This window comes from Trichosurus vulpecula, chromosome 6 (genome assembly GCF_011100635.1).
Source record: "Trichosurus vulpecula isolate mTriVul1 chromosome 6, mTriVul1.pri, whole genome shotgun sequence".
NCBI lineage: Eukaryota > Metazoa > Chordata > Mammalia > Diprotodontia > Phalangeridae > Trichosurus > Trichosurus vulpecula.
In genome coordinates this window covers 278,990,401-279,010,443 of record NC_050578.1, presented here as the reverse complement: position 1 = coordinate 279,010,443, position 20,043 = coordinate 278,990,401, and positions in this window count along the sequence as shown.

Genomic DNA, 20,043 nt, shown 5'->3' with positions numbered 1-20,043 from the left:
CAGTCAACCTTCCACGGTCCCGTATCATCTCCCTCCAGGCCCCGTCCCTCTTCCTAATCACCTCTCGCGCTGTCTGAATGTCCGTCGTGAAAGAGTTATTCCTTTGACACTTTTAAAAGGGTCTCTCATTGGTGGAAACATCCAATTTGACAAGAAAGCTGGTCCTTGGAGAGATGTCGGCTTACGGCTTTATGGACTGACCCCTGAGTGTGACGTGGATTGAGAGACCCTGAGGTGGAGGGGACATGAGCTTCAGAGTCAGAATCAGCTGTTGAGATTTGGAAGGCTTCTTAGTGACCCCTTCCTTTTAAAGACCATTAAACAGGCAGTGAGGTGGTTCAGTGGATGGGACACTGGACTTGGAGTCAGGAAGACCTGAGTTCAAATCAGACCTCACACTCTTACTAGCTGTGTGACCCTGGGCAAACTTCACCCTGTTTGCCTCAGTTTCCTCCTCTGTAAAATGAAGATGATAATATGCACAGTCAGGTGGGTAAGACAATATAGCTGGGGCACTCAACCAGCAAACGTGTTAAAGAAACATCAGTGGCTCTTAATTGGTAGGAGAACTGGAGATGGCCGTAAGCTGCCTGGGATCGGGACCAGGGCAAAGAAAGGAACTGTGAGGACAGAAAAGAGAGGATACAGAGGTGGCCGTTCCTTGGGCACTCAGATTCTCCAGGGCCTGCTGAGGGAGCTGGGCCTGGTCCCTACCCCTGGTTACCTGAGTCAGGTCAGGTGTTTGCTGCAGAGGAACATAATTGGGTATTTTAAATTAATTAAAAAAAAATTAAGAGTTTCCCCTTATCTCCCTTCTACCTTCCCTCCATGTACCATGGAGATAGGAGACTCAAAACTCCTATTACAAACATGTAGAGGTGAGCAGAACAAATCCCCACATGAGCCATTCAATATGTACATACATATATATACACACACATCTACAGATATGTACATATGTAAATATGTACAGATAAATACACTTGTGTAGATAGATAGTCCATCTGTTCTCTCTCTCAGGTGGGTAGCAGGCCTCACAGTGAGTCCTTTGGAATTGTGGGTGGTCATTGTGTTGGCCAGAGTTTTTAAGTCTTTCAAAGTTGTCACAATGTTGCTGTTTGGGTTCTGCTCCCTTCCCGATGGGTCAGTTCATCCAAGTCTTTGTAGGTGTCTCTGAGAACGACTCCTTCCTTACTTCTTAGAGCACAATGACGTTCCATCACATTCACAGACCATGACTTGTGCAGCTGTTTTCTGATGAACAGGCGGCACCCAGGAGATGCAATTTTAAGTTTTGAGAAATCACAGACCTTTCTTATTTAGCTCCATATTGGTTCTGGATGGATAAGGACAAAGATAAGCTGGAGAAGAGGAAAGAGGCCCGGATTGATTAACGAACAAAGACCGTAAAAGCCCTCATGGTTCTGCCTTAGGAGGGTGGGCTGAGGGAACTGGGCATGGCAAGCCCAGAGAATAAAAGACTGAGTGGGGAATGGGGGAGGGGACTTGATGGTCATCTTCAAATATTTGAAGATGCTGCTGTGTGGAGGAGAATCAAGCTTGTTCTGCTTGGCCTCAGAGGCAGAAACAGAAGGGGGTGGGAAAGGTGCAAAGAGGCCGTGTTAGGCCTGATGTCCCAAGAAACTTGCAACTGTTAAAACTCCCCCAAAACAGAGTGGGTTGCCTTGAAAGGTAGTGAGCTCCCTGTCCTTAGAGGTCTTCAAGCAGAGGTTGGGTGACCAGTTGTCAGGACTGCTGTAGAATGATAATGATGATAATTATGATTACTACTATAATTTATATGGTGTCTTCACAACAGCCTGGGGAGAGGGATGCTATGATGACCCCCATTTTACACATAAGGAAGGTGAGAATAGGAAAGGGTCAGTGACTTACCCTGGGTCACAGACCTAGTTAGTTGTCTGAAGCTGGGTTTGAACTCAGATCTCTGACTCCAGGCCCAGTGCTTTATTCACTGTAGTGCTCCCTAGCTGCCAAGAGAAATACTTGTCCAGGTTTGGGGGGCAGCAGACGGTCTCTGAGGTGGGCTCCTGGAATTTTATATAAACATCTCTCGATGCTGAAAGTAGAGGAAGACCCTCAGCCCAGTAACTATGAGGGGCCTTAGACAAAAGTCCCCATAAGAGAAGATGTGGATGGGCCACTATCTGTGCCTGTGGAGGTGACACGCATGTTGGAAGGTTTACCGATTCATTGAAGTTTGAGAGTTTCTTCATTGCTTAGCACGTAGCCTTATATACAGTAGGAGCACAATCAATGCTCACATTTATTTATGCAATTGGACTATGTTGGCCAAGGGTATGTTTTGAACCCATGGAGTGAGCTCAGTTACCATAAAATTCAATAGAGGAGGGAAATAGAGACTTTTCCTCCGTCACACCTTGCTGACAGCCCAGAAATCTCAGGAGCTAAGAGTGAGGGGGCCCCGCCCCCCAGGGCAGAGCCGTCCCAGCAACAGGTAGTCAGGCGCCCAAACAGGAGGTGTCCTTCGATGCCTACTTCTCCTCGACAATTGAAAGGGGTCTTTGTTCACAAAGAGGGGAGGAGGGGAGTGAGTGCTCAGGCTCTCCTCAGACAAATGGCGGGATTTTTACAGCTCTGTAAAGATGAAAGGCCAGGTTTAGAGACATTTTGGGCTACCCTGGGTCTTACGAGGAATTTTATAGCAAATTTGTAGTGTTGCGGCCACCTCATGAAAAGAGGCCGACAAAGGGCTAACCACGTGGGCGCTCCAACAGATGTGCTCCAGACAGAGGAAAGTCACAGGTGAATGGGGGGCTCTCGGCCGGGGGTGGGGGGAGGGTCTGGTGAGAGAGGCGTGTGTTCCTTTGACCCTTTCCTGCCCCAAACCTCAGCCCATTAGAGGGTAAGCTTCTGAAGGACAGGGCTAAGTAACAGCAATCTCTGTGCTGTACTTCTGCACAGGTTGGGACCCAGACCTGCAGAGAAGGGAGATGCATGGGGAAGAAGAAGGAGGTCCAGCTGGCTGGAAATAGAACAGAATAGAAATAGAATAAATGTAATTAGTTTGGGAGGAGAGTCTGGAATCAGATTGGGAAGGGCTTTCATCGCCAAACAGAGGATCTGGGCTTTGATTGGAGAGACAATAAGGAGTTAGTACAGACTCTTGAGGAGGGGAGTAACCCATTCAGACTGTAGCTTTAGGAGTATCAGCTTTAAGCATCTGTGCTGAGATTGGACAGAGGAGATGCTGGTCATAGGGAGACCAGTTAGGAGGATGCCAAAATCCTCTAGGTAGGGCGGCGATCAATGTGAGTGGAGAGAAGGGGACAGATGGCAGAGATATTGCGGACGGTCTCAACAAGACATGGTGGCTGATTGGAGGAGAGGGAAGGGGCGGGCAGGACTCCACGGTAGTGAAGGAGGTGGCCAGCAGAACACTGAGGCTCTGGACAGAAGTAGGGATGAGTTTCACTCACCACTTGGATGACCTTGAGCAAAGTCATCTTCATGGATCTCAGTTTCCCCATCTAGAAAATGACAAGGCGGGGCCAGCTGGCTTCAGAGATCTTCCTCCAGCTCTAGACCTGTGCTGTGGTCCAGGCAAGCTTGAGGTGCCTGTGGGACACCTGGTGGGGGAGGTGTCCAGAAGGCAGCTGAATGTGTAGGGCTCTAGCTCAGAAGTGAGGTGAGAGCTGGATGTAGATGTCAGGAAGTCATCTGAAAACAGACTCCTGGGACCTCCCCCCACTGCAATCAGCCTTGCAACTTCATAGAATTCAGCATCTGTACCTATGAAAAAGCTTGACTGAATCCAGCTGGTTTAGTGGGATTTCTCTTAGGAGCCCAGCCCGTTTCTGGATCATGTTGAAATCTCTAGAGATTTCTCACAACCACCTGGGGACAGGAGGGAGGGCACTGAAGCAGCAAGACCCCATTTGTATAAGTGAAGAAACCGGATAGGTGAGCTGAGGCTCAGAATCAGACAGACTTGGAGACGTGGCCCCTCCACTCCAGCCCTGGCAGCCAGACAGGCCTTGGAGAGGGGAGTTTGGGCCCCTGTCTATGTAGACTGGACAGGGAGGATGGAAGCAGGTGCTTGGGGGACTAGTTAGGATCAGACCTGGGAGCTGGGAGGTCAGAGTGTCTAACATCCCCCCAGCACCTTGGTGGATCGGTGCTGTCACCTCTGTAACATATAAGCTCTTTGTGGGAAGAGACTGCTGCCCAGCATTTAGCACAATGCCCCTTGGCGCATCCAAGGGAGTGAATCAATATTGATTGATCAAATGATCAACCATCCCTGGGAGGGAGTGGAGGGGGCAGTCTGGACAGTGCAGAAGACTCCTGGAGCAGTGAAGCTGAGCTCTGCCATCATGAGGGAGGCTAGCTTTGCTAATGAGTTGTGCATGTGTGTTCCCAGCATAAAAACCCTAATCACTGTAACAAAGTGCAGGAGGGATGGAGGAATGAAAAATGAGCCTTTCCCCTCCCCCAAGAGAGAGACAGAAACAAAGATGGAGACAGAGAGATGGATGGAGACAAGGGGGGGGGGGAGAGAGAGAGAGAGAGTGAGAGAGAGTGAGAGAGAGAGAGAGAGAGAGAGAGAGAGAGAGGAATGGAGACAAGAAAAGAGACAGAGTCAAAGATAGAGAGACACAGAGACTGAGAGCCAGAGAGAGAGAGATGCTTCTAGTGTTTTGTTTTTTTGAGGGGGTGGGGGCCAAAATAATGTTTTTATTTTTAGTCAATCCTGGTGCCTAGGAGCAGGGGCCACCCGGGTCCACCCCAACGGAGGGACGAATGCATGCTTCCACAGAACTCTGACCCAGCTTCCCTCTGCATGGCTCACTTGACTGTCATCCACTTCTCTCTGCTCCGGTCTGATGGCACAGGGGGAAGGGCCAGCTTGAGTAGGCCTGTTCTCTTGACAGCTCCAGCCCATCTCCAAAGGCTGGAGAGACATAAGGGCAAGTGTTTAAGCAGTGAACCTTCCATTGCTTCTGGTCTCCTGCCTGCTGGGGCCCAAGCCTTTGGGGCTGGGTAGGACTGGCTACAAAGACCCTGGAGTCCTGGGGCCCTGGAGCTGGGGGGCTTCTTGGAGCAGTCTCTGAAATGGGCTGCCTTCATCTTGTGCCCACCTTGGCCGTAGTCCCATTTAAAGAGGGCAGCTTTGAGGGGCTGTCTGGGCTAGGGGCTACTGACTTGCCTTGGGGTTGCTGCCCTGTACCCCGGTGACCTTGGGCCACAGGTTTCACCTCAGTTTTCTCACCTGTAATATAATGGAATTGAGCCACATGACCTTGCAGGTTCCAGTCTGTGATCCTGCTTGCATGACTTTGGGCCCATCCCTTGTCTTCTATTCTCTCATCTCGAAACACGAAGGGATTGGGGTCCATAAGCAGTCAGGTTTCTCCCAGCTCTAAGTCCCGGGAGCTTGTGCCTGAGACCCAAGCCCTCGGGCCCTGGCCTCACTGTTTCATTACAGGCCTTCCTGGACACCTTGTCCTTCCCCACCCATCATACTGGAAGCTGTCCCGATCCCTCCAACTCCCAATTCTCATGACTCTCCATCCTTCCGTGAGTTACCTTGTAGGTATTTATCTGGATAGAACGTAAACAGAGTGGGGGCAGGGGTGATTTTCCAGGAAGTCCTGGATTCCAGTCTTGACTTCCATAGGTCTGGCTGTGTGGCCCTGGGTAAGTCACTTGTCCTCTGTCTGTCTTTGTGTTTCCTTATCTGTAGAATGGGAGGGTTGGCTGGAATGGTCTGTAAGATCCCTTTCAGCTCTAGATCTGAAGTTTTTCGACCCTTGATAAAGAATCAAATTCTCCACCCAAAGCTGTTATCACACTTGCTAATGAAGCCCATGGCACAGAGGTCACTTGGGCCCTTGGGGCCCTTTGGGGCCTGGAGCAGAAGTTTCTCTTGACACAGTCTAGAGACTCAATAAACAAGCCAATGGTGACAATTTGAAGGGGTAATGTTTAATCTACTTAGGGGAGCACATTTTATAAGAATAGCAACTGCATCAGCTTATAAATAATGTACTAATTATAACTGACTTGTATCCAAGTATGTCACTGGACTCTGAAAGCTAAATCAATCTTCACTTCCACTTGGGGTTGGGTTATATGCCAGGTAAAGGATTAGTAGAGACTTTCATAACCCAGAAATTAATGACCCTGCTTGTCTAGGCCAGTAGGGTGAGCCTCCTAGCCCGCCCATACCAACAATTAGGTTTAAGAGCCCTGGATTTGAATGAATGAGTAAAGCATTTATTAAGTGCTTACTGTGTGCAAAGAACTGTGCCAAGTCTGCCTCCCCCCTCCTCCAATCCTCTGGCACAGACGAGATGGAAATTCATTCCCCCTTCTCCCCACTCCCCACTGAGGGAGACGTGGTATATGGTGGGAGGGAGGGAAGAAAGAAGGGGACATCTGCATGCCCTGATTAACACTGGCTGGGTGGTGGTGGTGTCCCCTGAGAGTGCAGCTAGAAGGGGAGGAGTCAAGGAGTGCAGACGCGTCTCTCCTTTCTCTGAATCCTCACTAATGAAGGGAAGAAGGATGCCATCACTACCTTGGAGCCTTGGTCAGAGACAGGCCCCATCACATTAGACACTCCTGGCTCTGCCCCAGAGTGCTGCATGACTGATGCCACCCTCTCTGGGCCTTAGCTTCCTCATCTGTAAACAAGGACTCTGACCTGCGTGATCTTGGAGGCTCCTTCCCGGACTGAGACTCAGTAATTCTTAACTCAATATCCAAGGGGAAATGCTGAGGGAATTCCTCTTGTGGTGATGAGGCAGGGAAGTCATCAGAGGCTTGAACTCAGGTCTTCCTGACTCCAGCAGCTGCCATCTGACAGCTTCTGATTGTAACTAACTTGTCCTGACCATTGGGTACTGAGAGTTGATAGTGGAGAGAAAAGACCTGGGTTCAAGTCTGAGCTCTGACCTATCCTGGATGGGCAAATCACTTGGGTCCTCAGTGCCCCAGGAACTCCCTCAGATGATTCATTTGAGAGAAGGTACCAGCCTGCCTTGGTAGAGAAAATTACACACCTGGAGTTTTCTCTATCAGTGAAATCACAGAGCTGATTAAACTGAGAGAAACTAAAACTAAGATACTAAACCTACCAAAGGACTGCAACACCCTGTGGCAACATCCCAACTGCCCTGCCTTAGTTACAGCTTTGGGTTTAGTATCCAAAATTCCACTGCTGGGGACTCTTCCATTTTCACACCCAAAGGTTGTGACTCAAAGGAATCCCATTTTAGGAGTGACTCAGCCCCTACTAAGCAGTGACCAATACTTGGACCAACACAGTGTAAATCGTGATTATTCTGGTGCTTCCAAGGTTACAACAGCCTTTCCTCTTGCCAGCCCCCTTGTCAGGGAGGGAGGCACATTGCCGCTCATTTAATGGGTATTTATTTAATGCCCGCTGTCTACTCAGGTCTGTGTTAGGCTACTAATGTCAATGAACCTGTCTCCTCTGAGCCTCTGGGCTGTTCCTGGGTCTCATTGCTGTTTTCTGAACTTGTCCCCCTATCTTCCACCTCCACGCCTCTGCACTGACTGTTCCCCATGCCTGGAATGCATTCTCTCCTCCTCTGAGCCCCTTGGGCATCCCTTGATTTATTCCAAGTTCACTTCGGGTGTCACACCCTCCAGGAAGCCTTTCCTGATTGCTTTCTCTGTTAGGGTTCTACTTCCCCACTCAAATTATCCAGTAGAATGAATGATTTAGAAGGGAACTTAGAAGATGATCCAATCAACTCTCTTTTCAGAGGAGGACATTGAACAGGGAAGTGAAGTACCCCAGTCCCATAGGGAGAAAGTAGCTGAACTGGGATTTGAACTCAGGTCTCCTTCCCATTGGAGCCCACTGCTTATTTTACACAGGCCGAGTCTTTCTCTCCCACTCTTCCCCAGCTTCTGGAGGAAGGTACTCATATTCCTGAGACACTATACTGCCTCCCTTCCCTGGCATAAGGGAAAGACTTTTCCTCCAGGGAAGTGGAAATGCCATTTTTAAGGGGGGACTTTACTCTCCCTGCTGCCCCCATCCCCTGACCGGTCCTCCTGGAAGGCGGCTACTCAAAACTCCTGAAGGATTTAGTCCTATTGGCATGTACTTTGTTCATCTGGAGTCCTGGGTTCAAGTTTTAGCAACTGTCTCTAATTTATTTAATATGTAACTTTGGACAATGCCCTGCCCCTCTCTTCCCCCAACCTCATGGTCCAGGGCCCATCTGGGCAATCTCCATGGCTTTTGCAGTTCTAATGTCCTCTATGCCTTTACTCTGTATCTAAGGCATCACTGCTATCCACCAACTTTCCCTTCTCCCAAGCAACCCTCAAGTCACACTTGTAAGGAATAATTGTTTAACTGCATGCCCCTCTACCCCCCCAAAATAAAAGAACCATTAAGGTTACCTTGATCCTTCGTCTTCCTTTATCTTCTTTGTTGATGAATTGTCCTACTAAGGAATCTGCCAGATGTGGGTTTACAAAGTAGGACTGCCTGTCAGACCTCACCACTTACCTGGACAGCTGACTGCTGGAGGTGGGGCCATGGAATGGGGCCATAGGGTGGGGACTAGAAGGTCATGATAGGAGAGAATAGCCTGGTCAAGATTCCCAGAGCCCAGATAACAGGGCAGAGCCCATATGACGGGCACATCAATCCCTGCTGGGCTCAAGGGGAATTCTCCCTTGGGTCTGATAATGAAGGAATGATTTTCCAAAAGGGAAACAGCCCAGAACAAGGAAGTCGGAAACTTCCTATGGCTCTTGGTGCAAGGTCAAAGTGAGCCAATGGTGTCATGAGGCAGCCCCCAAGAGCTAAAGTCATCCTGGGTTATGTGAAGAGGGGAAGAGCATGGAGGAACAGGTGTGCAGTCCCAGCAACGTCCTCTGCCCTGGTCAGATGACACCTGAAGGTGGGCGCTCAGTCCGGGAGAGCACATTTTAGGGAAGACATTAACAAGCTGGAGCTTTTCTGGACGAGTCTATTCAGGATGGACAATGCCATATATGCAATAAAGCCATAGTGCCACAATGGGAAGGGGTAGAAGGACCTAGAATACTTCCCCAGGAGAAGAGAAAATTCCTGGGGGATACGGTAACCGTCCCGTGGTTGGAGGGCTGTCACATGGGAGGGGATTCGCTTTGCTCTGCTTGGCCCCAGAGGGCAGAACCAGGTGTCGGAGGGTTCGAATCCGCACTGGGGCTAGAGTCTGACGCTTGGAACTCAGAATTAGGGTCAGAGCCGGAGTCCGAGATTGCACAAAAGCTATTTCAGGCTGGAGGTCGGCAGATGCTTGCTAACGGGGAGAGTTCCCCAGGTGGTCTCCTTTCGGGGTGCACTTGGTGAGATGCGGTTGGGGGTGTGCGGGGGCGGGGCTCCTTGGATCAGGCGGCCCCCGGGGCCACTGACCACTTGGGCCGTGTTCCCCAAAGCCTTCCGGCTCGGCCTCAGCCACCCTTTGCCCAGGCTCACTCCGCCCTCCCCTGATCTTCATTCAGCGCCCGGATCGTCAGCCCCGAGTGCTGGAACAGCGGAAAACAAGAAAAAAGGAAGAAACGCTCCGATCAGATGCCAGGCTTGCAGATAACAGGGGAGGAAGTTTATTTCGACGAGGAAATCCCTCAATGTGGTTGAAAATATGCTTGGCATGGTTCCTGAGGAGGAAGGGGGCTTCGCAGGAAGCCCCGCCGCGCCTCGCGGTTGTCATCTTCCCTCCCTGTTAGCTTTGCCTTCTATTTCTCTCTTATCTACAGGAAACGGTCTCAGGGCTTCTGAATCTGGGGGGTGAGCTCCAGAGCGCATAGGGCCAATGACTCATTCCTGGGCAACCGCTCAAGCCCTTGGAGTGTCCATCTATCCAGCTGGCCACCCGGCGGTCTGTCTGTCCGCCCATCTGTTGCAGCGCACAGGCCCAGCCTGGTCTCTCTACCAGGGGTTCACATGGGCTGGGCTCAGGGCCTCCAGGGTGGGCTCGGGCACCAGCTAAAAGTGAAAGCTCTTTGGAAAAATAACAAACAGTGAATTAAAGCCAGAGGGCAATCCCCGAGAGGGCAGGGGGGAGGGATGCACCCCCTGACTAATGCAGGAACTATCTGGCCCTCCTCCCATGACTAAGGCTCCAACAATGTGCATTATTTAATAAGTGAAGGGCCTCAGAGCTGCTGAGGAAGTTGGGCCGGATGCGGCCACCGGGCCCCACTGGGCTGGCCTCTCAGCCATAAGGCCTGGAGGGTGGCTGGGCTGCAGAATCCATGTGCTGCCCCCACCCTGCACCATGCTCAGACAGAGGAAGAGAGAGCTATTCTGAGAGGTTCAGAGGTGGGCTGCTGATGACCCTAGAGTGGAAATGCTCAGCCAGATGTGCCCTCAGCCTCTAGCAGGAAGAGGCTCATTGGAATGACTGTGTTCACACGGGACAGGCCCATCCCTGTTGCCCAGCCAAGCACCTGGCTCAAGACTGGCCCTGAGCTGCTGCAGCTGCTGCGCAGGGTGAGGGCACATCTGAAAGAGTCAGACAGATTATCCATGCATCAATAATTAAAAAGTCTTCTCTGAGCCTGTGCCTTGACTCCAGAGGCCCATCTCTTGTGGGGCCTGGGATGGATGCAATCAATAGGACCAATGCACCCTGAGAGGGGCCCAGCTCCCTCCAGGGGACAAATCAGACCCTTCTTCCAGGATGATCACTGAGCATCCCAGAGAGACACAGGATGCTGGGGCCACAATCTGGCCCCTTTGGGAGCCCAACACAAGTAAAGAGACAGAGACTTTCTGCCCTGCTTGTCCAGATGCCCAGACTCTCTGAAACCATCCAAGGAGGAGAAGGGAATGGCTGTAACCAGGAAGAACTGAGCCTGAGGAAATCCCACTCCAGACACTCCCTCACTATGTGACCTAGATCAAGGCAGCCAATTCTTTGAGCCTCAGTTTCCCCATCTGTGTTGGGGCTAATAATAGCACCTTCCTCACTGGGGATTGTGGGGAATCCAATGAGATAATGTCTGTAAAGCGTTTTGCTGACCTCAAAGCTCGTGGAAATGTCAGCTGCTGCTCCTGACTGTTGTCACCCCCTCCTCATTGTCCCTGCTCTCAGTGTCTCCAGGCAGGCTCTCCAGGGCAGAGATATTGAAGAAGGCTTAGGTTCCAGAGTCTGGAGGCCCCAGGAAAGCTTAACTTAGCCCACATGCTTGCTGCAAAAGCAGGAGTTTCCAGATTGGTGGCCCCAAATAACCCCAGGGGCAGACTGAGTAGGGGAGGGTGCAGAGGCTAACAACCTCGAGGAAGCCAAGGTCCCTTGTCTGTCTGGCTGTTTCTCAACTTCTACATTTAAGATCCTTCCTTCTCTTTTCAGGGCAGGGATTCCCTTTCTGTCTAGAAACAGCCTCCCTAGCCCAATGGTAACTTTAACAAGCTTACCCCAAGATAGGAAAAAGCTGGGGACAAACCTATGCATTTTACATGAAAACTCAAAAACCAGCCTTTCAGACATAACAGGGGCTTTCCTTTGTCTTCTGTCTCCTAGAATGAGGGAGAAAGCAAGTGCAGTTCTCAGTTTCTTGCAGTTTTCCTTCTATCTGTGGTCAGAGAACTTCACCCATGGGCGTTTGTTAGGTCAGCATTCCCCCAAAAGGAGTGGGCTACACTCAAGGTCAGGCCTGTTGGTCGGGGTGAATCCCCTAATTGCTCATTGTAGATAATTCTTTGAGTAGCTGCTAGAAAGGATTAACTGTCTCTGAATGGAGGTGGGGGTTGGGGTCCAATTCCAGGTCTGGATTTCTACCATGCCCAGGGAAGGCAATCTGATTCCCAGGGTGGACTGAATATCTTTGCTTTCATGCTTCAAAAGGGTTCACATCATCTAGGAAGTTGACCTGGGCCTCTGAGATCAATACAAAGTCACCAAGGCAGACTCATTCATTCCTTCAATAGAGGCTATGTGGTACAGTGGACAGCGTGCTGAACTTGGAGTCAGGAAAAAGTGGTTTCAGATACCACCACCATTGCAGATACCATGCACCAGCTGCATGGCCTGATGTCCAGCAGACAAAGAATGGATTCAGATCCTACTTCTAACACTTCCTGTTCCTTCACCAGCCTGGGCCTCATTTTCCTCCAAGGTTGGACTAGGTGGCCATTGAGGTCCCTCAATCTACTATCTCATGACCCTGAGCACCCTCCAGAGCTTCTGCAAGTGGGGCGTGGGGGGTGGGGGGGGAGACATCTAACAGTACTTACTTCACATAGTTGTTTTATGTCTCACATGAGGCCATGATGTGTTTTAGAGCCTTAGAGACGTGTTATTATTCGTAACGAGAACTTAATAGAGTTGTTATTGGTAACCCTTGTTGCTTGCTTGGCTGCTGCTCATCATCGAAGGGGACCAAGATGACGTCATTGTATTGGAGTTGAGGCACAGTGTGTCCTACTGTGGCTGATCACACCAGCGGAGCTGGGAAGGCTCTACCACAAATAGTCCCTAGGGACCAATCGCTATTACTAACACACTCCAGAAAGCCAGGGTGGAAGAATGATAGTGCTGGTCTGGGCATCAGGAACCCCCGTTAAACCCTGCCTCTGACATGCCTTTCACTGTCCCAGGCAGCTCTGAGACAACTCTTCAGTAAGGCTTCTCCCTTCTCCAATTATGGCGAATGTAAGCTCCCTGAAGGCAAGGTCTTTCCATTTAGCCCTTGTTAGTCTAGGAACTACTCTGGTAGCTCCTAGAGAATACCTCCAGGCATTCCTATTGGGCTTTATTCTTTTCAAAGCCTTGGTGCAGAGGAAAAAGTATTCCCTGGCTCTGGAGCTGGAGGACCTGGGTTCTAATTCTGATTCTAATTTCTACACATTGCCCATCTCATCTCAGATGAGTGATTTCCAATCTCTGGACCTCAGTTTTTGCCTTCATAACATGAAGGGGTTGGACTAGGTAGTCTTAGAGGTCCCTTCTGGCCTTCCATCCATGGTCCTATGACCCACATTCCTAAAGGATTCTCCTTGGACATGTTCTAATGCTGCCAGCAGGGGGCTCTTTGTCCGCAAGGGGGGTCATTCTTTCTGGCCAGTTTTCAGAAATCTGGGGGAGCTTGGAAATGCACAGATGTGCCCTAACACAGACATAGTCCCCGTGGGTCTGTCGAGAGCCAGAGCCTGGAAGCTTCTCTGCCTCATGACACATCACCTGTCCAAAGGCAGAAACAAGGAGATATCACTTGTTGGGAGAAGTGTCTGGAGGACTGCCCTTATGTCCCTGACATGTTGAGAGCATCCAAGGAGAAAACATACATTCCAGGCTGGCCACCCAGCTTGTTTCTTCTCTACTGTTTTGCCTTCCCATCAGTCTGTAGGCTGATACACATGGGTGCTCCCATTGGCCCCATTGGGACTCCATAGTCTCTTTCATCCCTACCCCACCCCCATGGAGAGCCAAGTCAGAGGTTCTTTCCTGACCTCTGTCTGAAGGAGGTGAGGCAAGATCCTGAGTCCACAACTCCTGAAAAGGTTTGGGACTGAAGGGCCAGATGAAGGGCTAGGGACATTCCACAGGATAGAAGGTAGGAGGCGGTTTTTGCCCTCTTGTGGAGTTTCTGAAACTAGGATTCTCTTTCAAGGGTTGGAATGTGAGGGTGGCAAGATACTCTTTGCTTTCGCTGACCTCTTAGGGGTCCCCCCAGGATCCTGAGGAGAGATATAGCCAGCTTTAGTCTGGGAGAGTGAGGTCAGGGTTGGCTGCATACAGATTCTTGGACAGTGGGAAGGGTGCTGTATTTAGGCTGCAAACTTTCAATCCATCTCTGCCCAGTCTTGGCCATGGGACTTGGGGCAGGTCCTTAACTTCCTCCTCTGTCAAATGAAGGGGTTGGCCAGGACAACCTCGAGGGTCCCCTCCGTCCCCAACTCTTTGGTCAGATGAGCCAGTATATCGATAGCTGATCAGCCTGAGACAGCCACGCTCTACCAAGCAGCAGGCAGAAAAATAAGGACACTGAGAATCAGGAGACCCTGGGGCAAAGCCTGACTTTGTTGTCCTAGTGGACCCACATGGGTGGGGCAATAGGGGAGGGTGAAAGAAGACTGGTCCTGGAGTCAAGGGAACTGGGTTTGAATCCTGCCTTTGCCAGTGCCTTGTTTTGTGACCATGGGCATTTAATTTAAGCTCTCTGAGTCTCAATGTACAAATCTGGAAATTAATAATAATAGCCAACATTTATAGAGTTTCTTAAGGTTTTCTAAGCACTTTTATGTAAGTTAAGTCACTTAGGAGTGAGGGAATTGGATTAGATTATTTCTAAGGCTCCTTCTGGCCGCCATTCATCCATTCATCTCTTTCTGTGTTATCTCTCTCCAGCCACATATCATTTATCTGTTCATTTATCTTTTTCTCTCTCTCTCATCTATGTATCATCCTCTAACTATAGCTAGCTATCTCTGACCTTTTCATTTATCTCTCAATCTCTCTCTCTTTTCCTCTGTCTTTGTCTCTCTCTCTCTCTCTCTCATCTTTATCTCTGTCTCTGTCTCTCTCTCTCATCTATGTATCATTTTCTAGCTATAGCTAGCTATCTCTGACCTTTTCATTTATCTCTTAGTCTCTTTGTCTCTCTGTCTCTGTCTCTGTCTCTCTGTTCTTCTCTGTCATCTCTTCTGCTTATAACACTTCTTATCCCAGGGTCTCAGTGGCTTTCCCTGGTCCCAGTTTGCAGACAGGGAGCCTTCATACCACAGCCCAGCCCCTCTGCCTGCTCTCCTGGGTCTAGGAAGGAGCTGGCTCTAGGCAGGGGCACCGTGGATACTGCTTAAGAGAGGGCCTTTCCCGAAGCAAGCAAGTGTTTTCATCCAACTTTACCAAGCCCACATTTTCTTCTCCTCCCCCTCCCCCTTGACCTCTTAGCCCAGGCTGCTGACAGGACTTAAGGACCGAGGAGGGCCCGCTGTGGTCAGGTAGTAAGAAGTTTGGACAGCTGTGTGGCTGGCCTCCTGCCTCCAGGGCCACTTGGCCTTGAACTCGGCCGAGCTGAAGTGGAGACTGTGGGGCTGGTCAGCAGCAGCAGCAGGGAGGAAATTCTCCTCGTTCCTCCTGCGGGCTCCCCCTCGTCTGTCCCTGTGCAGCTGGACTCTGGGGGCAGGGGGAGAGAAGCAGGACTTTCTCAGCCCTGGGGGGTCTGGGCAGGCACAGTCCGCATGATTGCAGCATTGCATTGCCTGCTCCAGCCTGGCCAGGAGGGCTGCAGGCTTCGAGGGGCCCTGCTGCCTCACACTTCATTAGCATGAGCAGGCAGCTCCTCCAAGTCCCCGTAGACAGCTGCTTCTGTAGCCGAGAGGCCAGGGACGCTGGTGGCCAGATCCCAAATGCCGCCAGGGTCACCAACAGGGGGAATCCTCCTCCCTCTTTGGGCTGCAAACGGTGACTTAAAAGATGGGCCAGCTTCATAGAAACCCAAGAAAGAGAAGACAGAACAAAGCTTCTCCACCAAGAGCCCAACAGTGGTGGGACAAAAGCCCCGGAGGGTATTTAATCCAGTCTGTACACCATCAGATGTTCCGCCATCTCACAGGCACACACATGTATGTACGGTATGTAGGTATGTGCACATGTATGAGACACATGTACATGTATAGAGACAGTCATATATGTGTGTATGTGACCAGATCAGCGATTTCATGGATACCAGGTTCTCCCAGTTTAGAGTCTCCCCCTATCAATGCAGATAGCAGCTCTCCTGCAGCCAAGAAGAGTGTTAGAGCAGGGATTCTGAACCTTGTTTATGTCCTGGCCCCCTGGGGCAGTCTGGTGAAGCCTGGGATTCTTTCTCAGAATCACATTTTTAAGCGCATAGGATTATAATGAACCAATGACATTGAAGTAGAGTTACTGCGTAGCAAGAGAAAAAAGTGAACAGACCCCAAATTAAGAAATTAAGCCACTTCATGCAGGGTCAGCCCACCAGCCTATGTCAAAGGTGAGATGTTAACCCGGGTCTTAGGGAGTCGGAGGCTGGCTCTCTGTATACTCTCTCCCAGGCTGCTTCCAAGTATCTCAGAGGCATGAATGAATGAGACCGTGTGTGGAAAGGATTTTTCAAACCTTAAATCACTGCAGAAATGCCAGGTATTACCCTATCGCCATGTCCCTCTTCACCACCTTGGCCAGTATGGGGGCCAGCCTGAAGGCAGGGTGGGATTCCTCTGACCTCTGTACTTTCTCAGGTTTGAATGTTACCTCTGTACCTTGCCCATCACAGGGCCAGGGACGTTGTGAGTCTAGTTATCAGCTGCTGGGAAATAAACATTTTATAAGCCGCTGGTCTTGATCATGAGAACAAATGGCCCTTTCATTGGATTTCTGGAGACTTAAAGTGTGCCCTTGCGAGTGAGCAGATTAAATTGTGTGCGTCTGGGAGACAGCCTATAGACAGGCCCAGCTTCAAAGTCAGAAGGCCCCTGAGTCAGAGGAAGGTTCAATTCATTTGTCAGGGCCCCGAAAACAGATGATTTCAATCAGCAGAGAGGGAGAGAGAAAAAAAATGACTTCATGGCCATGGTTTCCTGAAAAAGACAGCGTTTTCCTTCTAGTGCAGAACCAGGGGGCTCCTGGAATTCGACTGGACCCTGGCCCCCAGCCCCATATAAAAACCCCTCCAGGGAGGAGGGAGAGTGTGGATTTCCTGGGGGAGGGCAGGCTGGGCCAGTGTTGGGAACTCTTCTGGACCACAATGGAAGGCCTTGATGGAAAGAAAGTGATAACACACAATCCCCTCCCCGCCCCCTCCCCTCCCCTCCTCCCTCCTCTTCCCCACAGGCCCCCCTCCCCCATCCCACTTCCTCTTCTTAAGCAAAACAGAGCCGTGCTGGCTTTCATGAATGGTCAAGCTTCCCAGGGCGTGGATTGGCTGGGCCATTGGTGGCCTGGGCCAATCAGAGCCCTTGGATCCAGCTGGAGGCTGTGTGTGGGGCCTCTGTCTCTGCCCGTGAATGATTTTGCCTGGGTCTCATACCTTGCTGAACCTCCCTCTCCCTTAAGGAGGAAGACACGTGATTCTTTTCCCTTTTTTTTTTTCACCAGACCATATGAGGGTTCGGGCATAATTGTGCCATTCTTAGCTGTGGCCAGGCTTCCTGACAATGGCCCACAGCCTTCCTTCCTTGGGTCGGTGTTGACTTTTAGGATCTCATGACAGAAACAGAGCCTGGTGACTGGGAAGGCATTTCTGTTCATGGGCTGGGGGCTCCAGTTCCAGGGGCACAAAGGGAGGGAGTCCCAGAGACGCCCAGGGGTCCTTACCAAGCCACTCGGCTTTGCCCATGTCAACCCAGTTCTTTTTTTTAAATTATTTTTATTTATTTTGTCTTTCCCAATTACATGCAAACTTTTCAGTCCCCAATTCTCTCGTTCCTTCCAATCCCTCCTCCCTTCTTGAGAAGGCAAGCATTTTGATTTCGATTACACACATGAGGTCATGCAAAACATATTTATTTCCATGTTATCCATATTGCAAAGGAAAGCACAAACAAAATAATAAGAAGAAAGTTTAAAAAAGTTTATTTCAATCTGCACACAGACTCTATCAGCTCTCGCTCTGGAGCGGGATAGCATTTTCCATCATGGACCCTTGGAATTGTCTGGGATCATTGTCATGATCAGAGTGACCAAGCTTTTCACAGATACACTTGTCTTACTGTTACTGTGCTCACTCAGTCCTGATGGGCACTGGCCACTGGCTGGCTCTGCTGTCCTTTACCCGGACCATCTGTGGGCTTGGGTAGGGAAGAAATTGAATCTGTCGTTGGTCTGGTGGGGGTGGGTTGGCTTGGCTTAGCTTGAGTTTGCTGGTGTAGTAAGGAGGGTGGCTTAGAAGCAGTCACTTCCCTCACTCCTGGAAGACCTGGCTGTTCATGCAAGGTTATTGCTTTTAGAGTGAATTTATTCAATCCAAGTGACACACATTGTGTCTACCATAAAACTAGTGGGGAAGGTGGGGTGGATACATTGTATCCCCCAGGGACAAGATGACAAAACCAAGAGGGATCCCTACCCTTAGGAGGGAAAGAGCATCAAGAGCTGGAAGACAACTAGAGATCAGGTCCATAGAAGCTGGGGTTGTACCATGTCTGAGTCTCCAAGGAAGCTAAGGATCCTAAGTCAATCAAAAGCACTTGGGTAGGTCACATCACTTCTGCCTGCCTCAGTTAAGTCATCTGTAAAATAAAGCGCATTGGACTCAATGACCAATTACTGCTTTAAATCTACGGAGCTGAAGGAAAAACAAACTACTGCACATAGAAAGTAATTCTTAGAGGGATGTGGAGAAAGCAAAGACCTGGAGAAACAGGACTACCTGTCAGAGGTGGCCCCTGAACCAATCCTTGGAGGAATCTAGGGATTGCCACAGCAGGAGATGAGAAGGAAGAACATCCTAGGCACTGGGGAGAAAGTCTGCAAAGGCATGGAGGTCAGAGATGAGTCATCATGTATGGGAAGAAAAAAATAAACATGGTAGTGAGTGAGTCTGGAACAGAAAATACCTTAAGGAGCACAATTCAAGGTCAGCTAGGAAAGACAGCTTGGAGTCAGATGGGGAAGAACTTTCATTGCCAACTAGGGGAGTTTGTATTTCATCCTGGAGGTAGTAGGCAGCCATTGAAGCTTCTTGAGCAGGAGAATGCCGAAGCCAGGAACACATCCTGGGAGCACATTGGCTTGTATATCACTGAAGACAAGCAGGATTGCACTCTCTGAAGGTGACCTGTTAATAAGCACTTACTCATCTTAACTATCCACTCTATACCTGATGCTCACCAAAAGATGGGGACACCATCCATGCATGATGAATTTAGTGCTGACCTGGCAAGATGTAAAAATGTAGCATATGTGTTGTTAGACAAAGATTACAAGATTGGGGGGTCCCTGATGAAGACCATTATCCCCACCAATCCTCCCTCCAAATTGCTAATGTTCCTAGCATTCCTAGGCAGTTTCTCTTTTTTACAACATAACTCAATTTTCACATACAGTGGAGAAAGCCTTGGCTCAGAAGTCAAAGGAGTCAGGTTCAAATCCTGTCTTTGGCCCCTTTTACCCATATGACCAAGGGTGTTTTTCTTCCTTTGTAAAATGACAGTGGTCCTTGATGGCCGCTGAGATCTCTCCCAGCTCTAGATCTGGGATCTGACTTTTTGGCTTGTGTTTCTAAGCAAGGAGATGATGGTCTCTTCGATGAAGAAGAGACTGAAGGCAAGCTGAGTGTAGAGGGGACTGTCCCAGGGAAGAGGGGTCAGATTTCCAAGAGAAGGACATAGGGGCATAGGCTTAGGGAGCTTCAAAGGCTCTCTAGACCAGGGCTGTTTGCCCTTAGGGTGGCCTGGATCCCTTTGGGAACCATTGAACTCTTTCTCAGAATCGTGTTTTTAAATGCACAAAATAGAGTCAACAAGCATTTATCAAGTGCCTAATATGTACCAGGCACTGTGCTCAGCACTGGAGACACATACACATGCCCAGCAGAAACAGTCTTTACCCTCAAGGAGCTCATAGTCTAATGGCGGAAACAATAGGAAATTGCTATCTTTCAACAAGCTATGGACAGGAAGTTGGAAGTTGGAAGTCATCTTGGAGGGAAAGAACTAACATTAAGGAGTGGGAAAGTCTTCTTCTAAAAGGTGGGATTTAAGCTGAGACTTGGAGGAAGCTAAGGAGATGGTGGAGATAAGAAAGGAAAGCATTTCTGGCATGGGGCACAGCCAGTACAAATGCCCGGAGTCTGGAGATAGAGCATCTTAGGCAAGAAAAAACAGAATTGCCAAGGAAACAAATTGTATTGAAATGCAGTTATCAAGGTATTAAAAAAAATAAACTCACAGACCCTGAGATTAAGAACTCCTTATCTAGTCTAACATTTCATTTTATGGCTGAGAAAACTGAGACCAGTGGAGGTTGGCTTTCATGCAGGTAGCAGAATTTGAATCTAGGTCTTCTGTACATTTTCTTGTCCTCCTTGCTTGGTCCTGGAGGGCAGCGCTAGGAA